General features: G+C 39.4%; 1 pseudogene; it reads right to left on the reverse strand.

Moving 5' to 3' along the window:
- Positions 1–214: 214 nt before the first annotated feature.
- Positions 215–9,271, reverse strand: LOC105237332 (annotated as a pseudogene).
- Positions 9,272–11,775: the final 2,504 nt, after the last annotated feature.

The following is an 11,775-nucleotide window of genomic DNA, read 5'->3' on the forward strand; positions in this document are numbered from 1 at the left end:
ACGTGTGTGTGTGTGTGTGTGTATACACACACATGGGTACATGTACATAAGGCAACCAAAAACCTTAGTACCAACAGATGTTTCTATAAAAGAGAAAGAAGGAGACAGAGAGGGAGAGAGAGATTTTTGTGACATGCAGATTGGGTCTTTCATATTTTCCCCTAGCCTGATGGAGTTGCATTTGTCTGGCAAACTCAATTTTATCACGCAAAGATTAACCTGGAGGTCCCAAAGACTTGTGTTTTGGGGCCCAAGGGAGGGTCCTTGCTATGCTGGCCAGTTCCCTGGAACTGCCCTGGAACAGCAGTGGCCTGAATCCCCAAGTACTTAGTCTATTGTCTGGCACCACGACAAAGGAGGCCAGGAGGAAAGTGGTCTTCTTCACCATCTCAAGATCAGAACAGGCTGGATTCAATACAGGAGCCAGGTCACTGAAGAAGTGGTCAATCTCATAGGCTGCACGGAATGGCAGCTGGAAAGTCATGGCAACAGTCACCACAAAGGTTAGGAACTCATCCAGACAAAGCCCATTCGCAAACAGGATGCATGTGTGGAGGTTTGTGAGGGATGGGTACTGGAGGGAGCTGCAGATAGCAAGGTGGTGGTCAGAAGAAATGACTGGCAGCACAAAACATTCAACTATTGTAATGAACTGAAGAAGTAAAACTGGACCACACAACCTGCAAAGGAAATTGCCCCAGGATCTAAGAGAGGGTCTGCGGCATCTTAGGGGCAATGGAAGTAGTGTACCAGATCTCAAGGAAGGAAAGATTGGGCCAAAAGAAGTACATGGGGATTTGGAGGCTGAGCTCAAAGCAAGTGACTGTGAGAATGAAAATGTTACCCAGAATGGTCACTACATAGATACCCAGAAATATCCCCACACTAAAAGACCATAGCCCATGGAGATTCCCAGATCCCAGGAGGAGAAATTCTTTGATTGTGGTCAGATTATATGGGTCTCTAAGATTCAAACATCAGACCTGAAAAAAAGAAATATCACCAATTGGAGAAAGAGCTCCAGAAGCAATAGCACCAGAAAGCCATATACTATAGAACTCAAAGGATTTGTCTTTTCTCCTTCAAAACGAATTTTTTGTTTTGTTCTGCTAGGTATATTTATCTAATACTTGTAGCAGAATCAGAAACTATGCCCTGGAGAGTGAACACAGAGGGCGTGTCCTCTGCTCTTTTTGGCTCTTTTCCTTGACATAACATGTGACAAGTCTACCTTTGGGAGTCTCAAAGTGGGAGGCAAACACTTCTTAATAGGGACATCATGTAGAAGTTTCTCTGAACTTCTGAAACTCAGCTTTTGAGACTCAATAAAAGCATGAGTCCAAGATCCTAAAGTAACATCAGGAATTTCAGACCACCCTATCTCCCACTGAACCCCTAAATCAGGGTAGTTTTCACCAGGAACATAATTAAAGGGAGGAGGGGAATTCAGAGATATTGATCTTAATGTACCTATAAGAAAAATAAGACTCTCTGCCAGGCTCTGGGGACATGTAGCTGATTGCTTCCATGGCATCAAATTCCTATGGAAATCGGGGGAAATGTATGTAAAGTTATTCACTTGAAATGTTAGAGAAAAATAATGTTCCATCCTTCATAAATGAAAATGACATTCCTGACTCAAAAGCAAGTAGGATGTGCATTTAGAGTTTTTTTTTTCCAGCAGTGGGGATGGGTTTGCAGTGAGTCATGGCTGCAGCTCTCCCTTCCCCTCAAGCCACCCTCCCCCCCACCAGAGCTCAAAGACTCATATTTCTGAAATGGCTCTCCGTTCTTAGTGCCTGGGCTGTGATAAAATGGAAAATTAGGCTGCGTTGTGGCCTAAATTGGGGATAAGTGTGAGGCCAGGGCTAAGGCCTTGGTTTAGGTGGTGTTCTAAACTGAAGCCTCAGTCTGGCCAGGGAATAAAGCAAAGCCATGTTTGCTGCTTTGCTTTGGTAATGATAATGTGTCCTAACAGGTTACAGTTAAGTCATATTTTCTGTACAGTAGATTAAATCCTATTTTAAATCCACTCAGGGAACTGGTTATCCAAAGGAATCTTATTAAGAATGCTTCTGTGACATGAAAAAATTTCTCCATAATTTACCTTTTGTACTAATCTGGATTGTTAATGCACTGGGCTTGTGTAAAGGAAGGTCCACCTATAATGGGGTATCCAGGACATTTAGGGTGCCTAAGGTGGTACTGAATATAATTACAGTGTATAAGGAAAATCAATCAGCAACTAGAGTTGTCCCTGGCGGTGACAGCTGCTTCTTAATTGGGGGATTAAACTGTAGTGTCCTATTACCATTTTACCTTGTCTTCAGAGACTGTCAGCCAGCATTCAGAACTGACATTAACATCATCAGATTTTTATCATTCCATCCCAAGTCTCATTAATTAATAATGAAATAAACTTGATTTCCCCTTTTAGCTTACAAGTGTGTTCCTTAGTGCCTCCAAATTCAAAGGCACACCAGCGTCCCTAAATCCTTTCCCATCCTCCTTTTTCTTGCAGTGAAGACAGGTTCATGCTGATGAAAAAAAGAGGCTTCAGCTGAGAATTCTATTCATTCTTTCATTCAGTATTTTCTTCGATTACCAGATATTTTTGGAGACTTGCTATGTGCTGTATATTGGGGGAGATAGGCATTGGGGATAAAATCAGGAGCAGGTAAGTCATGGTCTTAATGTTCCCAGAGCTTACATCCCAGTTGTGGAGGTGATCTTAAAAGTAACTCCAGTTACTTTTAAGTTGCTTTTAAGATCACCTCCACAACTGGGATGTAACATCACTAGCCATCAGGGAAATACAAATCAAAACCACAGTGAGATACCACATTACACCAGTTAGAATGGCAAAAATTAAGACAGGAAACAACAAGTATTGGTGAGGATGTCGAGAAAGGGGAACCCTCTTACACTGTTGGTGGGAATGCAAGCTGGTACAGCCACTCTGGAAAACAGTATGGAGGTTCCTCAAGACGTTAAAAGTAGAGCTACCCTATGAGCCAGCAATTGCACTACTGGGTATTTACCCCAAAGATACAGATGTAGTGAAAAGAAGGAGCACATGCACCCCTATGTTCATAGCAGCAATGTCCACAATAGCCAAACTGTGGAAGGAGCTGAGATGCCCTTCAACAGATGAATGGATAAAGAAGATGAGAAGATGCAGTTCGTATATACAATGGAATATTACTCAGCCATCAGAAAAAATGAATTCTCATCATTTGCATCGACATGGATGGAACTGGTGGGGATTATCCTAAGTGAAATAAGTCAAGCAGAGAAAGACAATTATCATATGGTTTCACTCATATGTGGAACATAAGGAATAGCACAGAGGACCACAGGGGAAGGGAGGGAAAGCTGAATGGGAAGAAATCAGAGAGAGAGAGACAAACCATGAGGGACTCTGGACTCTGGGAACCAAACTGAAGGTTACAGAAGGGAGGGGGGTGGGCGGATGGGGTCACCGGGTGATGGGCATTAAGGAAAGCACGTGTAGTGATGAGCACCGGGTGTTATAAGCAACTAATGAATCGTTGAACACTATGTCAAAAACTAATGGTGTACTATATGCTGGCTAACTGAATATAATAAAAAAAAAAGTAACTGTAAAATTACTACTGTGATAAGTGTAACGAAGGAGGAATATGGGGTCTTAATACAAAGAATAATATGCCTGGAGATAAGATGGTCAGGGAAGATCGCTGTGAGAAGAAGGCTGTATTTCAGCTGAAATATGATAGCTATGGGTAACCAGCTATGAGAACAATCAGAGGGGAGGTACTAGAGGTAGAAAGGTGGCATGTGCAAAGGCCCTGAGTGAGACAAGCACCTGAATGCTGGAAGAAGTAAATTAACCAAGCAAACAACAAAACCAACTACTGTGGCTGGAGACCGACAGGTGAGGCAGGCTCTGAGGGAAGAGTGTTAGGAGATGAGTTTGTGGAAGGTGAATTCTGATTTACATTTTGAAAAGATCCCTTAGGCTTCTATGTGAAGAACAGACTCTTAGGGGCTTACAAGGACAGTGGGAATACTGGTGGAGAAGCTAATACAGTAATCCAGGTAAGAGATGGTAGCTAAGACCAGGCTGGGATGGAGCAAGGTGGATTAATTTGGGAGCTTTTTAATAAAAAAGGATAAAAACTTGTCATTTATGACAACATGGATGGACCTAGAGGGTATCATGCTAAGTGAAATAAGTCAGAGAGAGAAAGAAAAATACCATATGATTTCACTTATATGTGGAATCTAAAGAATAAAACAAACAAAAAACCCAAACAGATTCTTAAACACAGAAAATGAACTGGTGGGAGGTGGGTGAAGGGATGGGTGAAATAGGTAAAGGAAATTAAGAGTTACAAACTCCCAGTTATAGAAGAAATAAGTCATGGAGATGAAAAGCATAACATAGGGAACATAGTCAATAATATTGTCATCACATTCTATGGTGACAGATGGTGATCACACTTATGGTGAGCACAGCATAATATATAGAATTGTCAAATAACTGTGTTGTACACCTAAAACTAATATAACATTGTATGTCAACTATACTTCAGTAATACATTTTTTAAAATTTAGGGTTTTTTACATAGGATAACTGATACAATTTTTGTACTTTTATGTGTTCAAATTATACTTTAATAAAGAAGTTTAACGAAATGACATAGATTAAGCAAGTACATGAATGATCATGTCTTTTCCTGAGATGGGAAGACCAAATAGGTAATTTAGTTTGGGGGGAATTTTCTTTTGTCTTTCTTCCTTCATTCCTTCCTTTCTTTCTTCCTGTCTTTTCAAAAGATCTAGTGGGGTATGATCCTTGGCTGGGATGACAGTTTCAATCCTCATATGGGCCAACAATCTGCCAACAGACCAATCCTCAGCCCCAAGAGACAGAGCTCTCACTGTGGTCACACAGCAAGCTCTTAAGCTAAAGCCTGAGAAATTCCTGCCTTTGGTTTCAAAATGGGCCAGGGAAGACAATGAATGGGTCAGCGTAACTCTTTACTCGCTCTGTAGAAATTGCTCAAAGCTCAGGGTTAGCAACAGCATATCAGGAGCATCCTCTGCAAATGAAGCACAGGAAAGCATAATTCCGTGGGGACTATTAGACTCCCTTCATCGCGAGTCTCCACAAAACCTTTATTAATGGCAATCCAACTACCTAGAGCTTTCAATTATCTGAGATTTTTAAAAAATTCTGTTTTGTGTCATTTGCTTTTACATGATAGAGAGACAGATAATGAAATGAGCTTAGTCAAGAAAACAATTTGCAGGAGATGTCCTAGGGTCAGAATACATTCAGTCCTACTCTTTCGCTCCTCTCCATCTCCTTTTGTAGTTCTGGCCAGTCAGAATTAATGCTCAAAATAATGGTCGGAGGCTCTGAAAGATCTTCAGTCAGCAAAAAATTATTCAAGTATATCATTATACTTGATTTACTAGGCTGGGACAGTGGACTCAGATATCTTAGTGGATTTTTTTTTGCAAAGATGGTGGAAAATAGCTTGTTCTTAACTTTCCTTTACCCAGAAAATCTAGTTAAACATATACCCTTTCTCCTGGGATACCCTTAATCAGACTTTGCCCTGGTATTAATTCTCCTATGTCCATATAAACACCAAAAGGTATTCATTAGCATGAAAAATTGTTTGGTGCCCAATATGAAATAAAACCCCAAATTTGCCTCCTCCCATCACCACTGAGATGTTAATAGTTTCAAACATACAATCATAAAATTACAAGTGTAGCAGTATAGTTAGGAACTAAGAGACTAACTATGGAAGCCCAAACTCATTACCTTTTCTAAAGTCAATCTAGGGAAACCTCTTAGAAAAAAGGGATGGTGCAGAGGAAGCCAAAAAACAGGTGAAGATTACAAATTCTGGAAGGAAAAGTATATAGTTTGATAAGGGGAGCAATGTTCGGGCTATCCCAATCAGATACCATATGATCCAGCAATCCTACTTCTGGGAATATATCCAAAGGAAAGGAAATCACTATCTCAGAGAGGTATCCGCCCTCCCTATGGTCATCACAGCATTATTCATAATAGCCAAAATATGGAAACAACCTAAATGTCCACTGATAGATGAATGGATAAAGAAAATGTGGGGTGTATATGCAGTGGAATATTATTCAGCCTTAAAAAAGAAGAAAATCCTGCCATTTGTGACAACATGGATGAACCTAGAGGGCATTGTACTAAATGAAATGAGTTAAACAGTGAAACACAAATGCTGTACGGTCTCACTTATATGTGTAATCTAAAAAAGATGAGTTCATAGAACCAGAGTGGAACCATGGTTATCAGAGGCTGGGGGTGGGGGGAATGGGGAGATATTGGTCAAAGGGTACAAACTTCAGTAATAAGATGAATAAATGCTGGGATCTAATGGCCAACATGATGACTGTAGTTACTAACACTGCATTGTATACTTGAAATTTGCTAAAAAAGTAGATTTTAAGTGGTCTCACCACGAAGAGTTACTTGTGAGTGAAGAATGTGTTAATTAACTTGATTGTGGTAATCACTTCATAACACATGTATATTAAACCATTATGTTGTACATCCTAAAAACATCAGATATCCAGTGCTCTCCCTCCCTCCAAACTCCTAACTCTATCCATAAAACAAAAAGTTAAGCAACAAACACATAACATTCAAATGTTCTCTTAGATCTTAATTTTCCCCAAAGTTATTCCAGGCCATTGTCTAATGATAGATGTCAGGGCTAATTGGTAGTACAGAAGATCATCTGGATAACCCAAGCCTCACTCTTTAAGTCATCCCTTAGTCCAAATACATATAAACCTGTTCCTGAAACCGATGTTTGAGAAAGAAAAAGCTGGTGGGCAGGAAAACTACCCAGAGACAGACTCTGAAAGGGCAGAGAAGAAATCCTTACCTGGTACACTATGAACTCTTCTACCAGTAGAAGAAGCTGATTTTTTGGGTCAACTCTTATATAAGTGGTGTCTTTCTTGAATAATTCCTATTTGTGCCATGCAGCAGGAAATTTTGGTTAAAAGTTTCTTTTTCCTTTGACTACAACTTGTGGAACATTATAGACAGCTCACTTTTTTTAAAAAATGATTTTTTATTATATTATGTTAGTCACCATACAGTACATCCCCGGATTCCGATGTAAAGTTTGATGCTCCATTAGTTGCGTATAACACCCAGTGCACCATGCAATACGTGCCCTCCTTAATACCCATCACCAGCCTATCCCATTCTCCCAACCCCCTCCCCTCTGAAGCCCTCAGTTTGTTTCTCAGAGTCCATAGTCCCTCATGCTTCATTCCCCCTTCTGATTACCCCCCCCTTTCTTTATCCCTTTCTTCCCCTACCGATCCTCCTAGTTCTTATGTTCCATAGATGAGAGAAACCATATGGTAATTGTCTTTCTCTGCTTGACTTATTTCACTTAGCATTATCTGCTCCAGTGCCGTCCATGTTGCAGCAAAGGTTGAGAATTCGTTCTTTCTGATAGCTGAGTAATATTCCATTGTATATATGGACCACAGCTTCTTAATCCAGTCATCTGTTGAGGGGCATCTCGGACAGCTCACTTTTTTTATTTAAAATTAATTTAAATTCAATGACAGCTCACTCTTAAAGGAACTGCACATTAATGTGAGAAATGATTTTGTTATTTGTGCTTGTGTACCTTGAGACCTAGACACAGACATTACTGAAAAGCCTGAAACAAACATTGTTGAGACCCAGAAACGGACTGGAGATAGACATTATTGAGACCTGGTGACAGATATTTCTATTCAACTATATTCTTTGGTGCCAAATACTTTTCTTTTTCCTGTTCTGTTCCATTTGTCAACACGACAATGAAATGGGCCAAGAAATATCTTGGGCCAAATGATATGTGATGTGCCATTATGTGACATACCTAGCCTAAATGTGAAGAACAGCAACAATTATCCTGGTAAATTGTGCAAAGAATAATGACCTCATACTTTTAGTCTCAACTGTCAAGATACTTCATATAAAAATTTGAGGGTCTAAATAATCTGTTTAAATGTAGTTTCTTAATTACCCTACCAATATAGAATCTAATTACAACTTTTACTTTATAGCCACAATCTGAAATTGATGGAATTCAGAAAACATTTCATCAATAAAGCATTCTAGAAAAAAAATAATAGGTCTCCACAACTCTAAATACCCAGTTTGAATGAGGAATTTACCTTTGAACAAGTTATATTTTTCTAATTGGCTTCTTATGTTTACCTTGTCCTCAGAGTCACAAAAGAGAATTTGCCACATTTTCTATCCTGCTCCATTCCCTTATATCCAGGAGAACTGAAATATCCTGATACATTATTTTAATACTTCTCTCCTCATATGCTCACAATGTGAGGCATCTGAATAGCAGTGACATTTATTTTCTTGCATCTTTCACTCATCGTCCTGATGTTTGACTGTGACAACGGGAAAAATCTTAGTACCCCTCCCACTTGCTGCTCTCTAATCTCCACCCTGTAGCATTCACGAGCTGTACCTGTCACCACTCACATTTTCTTTTTGAAGCTTTCTGCTTCCAGTCTCCTCTTCTTCTTGGATCACGACAAATTTATAGCAGTGAGGAAGCTGCAATAGTCACAGTCACATGGTATCTTTGGCCCGTACTAGAGGATTTATCATGTCACAGGGAAGTAGTATTTTGGAGTAGAAAAGAGCATGGTCTTTTGTGTCCGACAGACCTGAGTTTGAGTTCTGGCTCCACCACATACTCTCTGTGTCCCTGGGCAAGTAACTTAACCTCTTGGTGCTTTAATATTTTCAGCTGGAAAATAAACAATAAGTATAATAATAAAACTACCTCATAGTGTTTTTGTTAGGGTTGAATTAGATAATCCATGTGAAGTGTTGGTGAGGTACCCAGAATTCTATGTGTTCAATCTCATTCACATTTTACATTGTATACATATATATATGGTTATGATTATACATATATATATTGTTTCATGTGTCATCTCCCTCACAAAATTGTAAGTGTCTGAAAAGTAGGTGAAATCTTGAGTTTTTCAATTGCTGTCCTCTTATCTCCTTCACAAATCTAGCACAAGAAATGAGTGCCCAGTAAGATCTTAAATATTTATTGGTATAACTTTTTCCCCATCCCAGCTCAAATCTGCAAGCTCTATTTTGGTCACTGCTGACAGAAACCTAAATAGATTTTTCTTACCTCTCATTGCCCTTGTCCTCCATAGAAGGACTGGCCACCATAACCCCATGGTTCTGGATATTTTGTTTATACTGACAGAGAATCAGGATCCACATTCAAGAACATTCTCAGTCGAGGTGCTGCTCTAACTGCCCAACTTAATATCCTACCTTAACCTCCTCCCATTAGGAAATCAGGTCCTGCCTGATTGTTCAGTGTGTTGTTCTCATGAAAATCAATTATCCGTAAAGCTGTTTCCCAAGGGTAAGTTTTTCCCCCTCTACTGGGAAAGTTAAATAATATGGTAAAGTATACAAAGAACATCTAGAATGTCTTGTGCCTACAAATTTCTCAGCAAAACCTGAGCTTTGAAGTTTGTGGGTTCAGAGGAGCCTATTACTACTCTGAAAGGCAAATTTTCCTGTTGTGATGAACAGGGCCAACCCTCAGCAACACTGGGGTATTGGAAAAGGTTGATCTGCAGCTCCTACATTTTCTCTTTCTCTCTCTCATTCATTCACCTTGGTTAACTCCATTTTCATCTTGTCTCTGAACCTTTTTCCTCTCTCTTCACCTCTAGCTCAGTACTTCTAGAAGTTCCTTTCAAATTATTTTCTCTTTAATTTGTAGTTAAATACACATTGATTTTTGAGGAGGTCATCTAATATAAAACTGAAAATAGACCTGTGGTGGAAATCTTTTTTTTATAATGATTTTTTATTATGTTATGTTACTCACCATACAGCACATCCCAAGATTTTGATGTAAAGTTCGATGATTCATTAGTTGTGTATAACATCCAGTGCACCATGCAATACGTGCCCTCCTTAATATCCATCACCAGCCTATCCCAATCCCCCACCCCCCTCCCCTCTGAAGCCCTCAGTTTCTTTCCCAGAGTCCATAGTCTCTCATGCTTCATTCCCCCTTCTGTTTACCCCCCCTTCATTCTTCCCTTCCTTCTCCTACCCATCTTCCTATTTCTTATGTTCCATAAATGAGTGAAGCCATATGATAATTGTCTTTCTCTGCTTGAAATCTTTGCACACGTAGGCATTTAATATTTTGCTGACTAAAGAAGTGGAAATACAATTATTTCCTCTTGAGTATGTTCATTAAGGAATAAACAGCTAACCAAAATTATTTTCAAACTTTCACACACACACACACACCCAACAACCCTTCATTCAATACTGCTAGAAGACCCAAAATATTGGTCCTTCTTTTTAGGCTCTGATCTGCAGTTCCATTTCTTGAACTCATTATGTATTTGGGATTCTATGAATGACAAGCTACAGAATTTCACTAGCTATGAAGGAAAAGTTTATTGAGAAAATTAATATTATAAACAAGGTTGCAGGGGTCATGCTTAACCTCCTCAAGAGAATTGAGCACATCTAGTATAAATCAATATAGCTGATTACAAATGATTTATGTTTATTCATTAAAGCAGATATCTCAGACATCTGACAACCTTTTAAAGCTGTTAATTCAAGTTATTGTATATACTCAAGAGGAAAATGGCTGCATTTTAGATTTCCATTCTATTCTTCAGTCAGAAAATATTTACTGAATGCCTGTTACGTGCAGAATCCCACTTTTGGTATATCTCTAACTATATAATAGATGTGCTCCTTTAAAAAGTGTATATCTTTTGGGTCACCTGGGTGGCTCAGTCACTTAAGCGTCCAACTCTTAGTTTCGGCTCAGGTCGTGATCTCAGGGTCTTGGGATGAAACCCCATGTCAGGGTCCCTGCTCAGTGTGGAGGCTATTTGAGATTCTCTCTCCCTCTCCTTCTGCCCTTCCCCCCACTCATGCTCTCTCTCTCTCTCTCTGTCTCTAGAATAAATAAATAAATCTTTAAAAAAAAAGAAAGAAAGGCAGCTGGAAGAACAGAGTAATGCTGTGATTAGGAGTCAGGAGCTGAGAGAGCCAATGTTTCTCAGCAAGCAGCTTGTAAAATGCAAAGTTCATAAAAGCTTAATTTAGAAGACTGTAAATTCCTTGGGGACAAAGGCTGATCATATCTTATTTGTCTTTCTAATCACATAGCTTGGTGAATGGTTGAAAATTCAAAGGACACCAATCAGACTTATAGGTGATTCCACATGGTCACAACTTTGTACTTAGCAGGACTTACTTAGGAGATGGCAAGGGAGGAAAGTCTGGAAATTGGATGACTAGTTTTCAAAGTTTAGTTGTAGACTAAAAGCAAAGTTTGAGCTAGGCAATCTTCAAGAGCTGAAGAACGTTATTGATATGGAATGGTGATTGGTATCTGGACAGGCTAGTAAGTGCTGTTACATAAAGGAGTCTAATTTCCTGCTCTGTATTTTTATCAGAAGTTCGAGATGGAGAATTGGATCATAAGTTTAATGAGCCCCTCTTGTAAGAATTTGTAGTAGACAGGAGGGTGGTTTTCATCAAAGCTTAAGTGGTAAGGACAAAGGGACAAGATCTGAGGTTGTTATAGGAACCTCTTTCCTCTCAAGGGCCATCAGCAGGATTAAATAATGGCCATGGTGCCCACTGCAATAATAAGGACCACAGAGTCTGGAGAAGAA

The sequence above is a fragment of the Ailuropoda melanoleuca genome, chromosome X (assembly GCF_002007445.2).
Source record: "Ailuropoda melanoleuca isolate Jingjing chromosome X, ASM200744v2, whole genome shotgun sequence".
In the NCBI taxonomy this organism is placed as follows: Eukaryota; Metazoa; Chordata; class Mammalia; order Carnivora; family Ursidae; genus Ailuropoda; species Ailuropoda melanoleuca.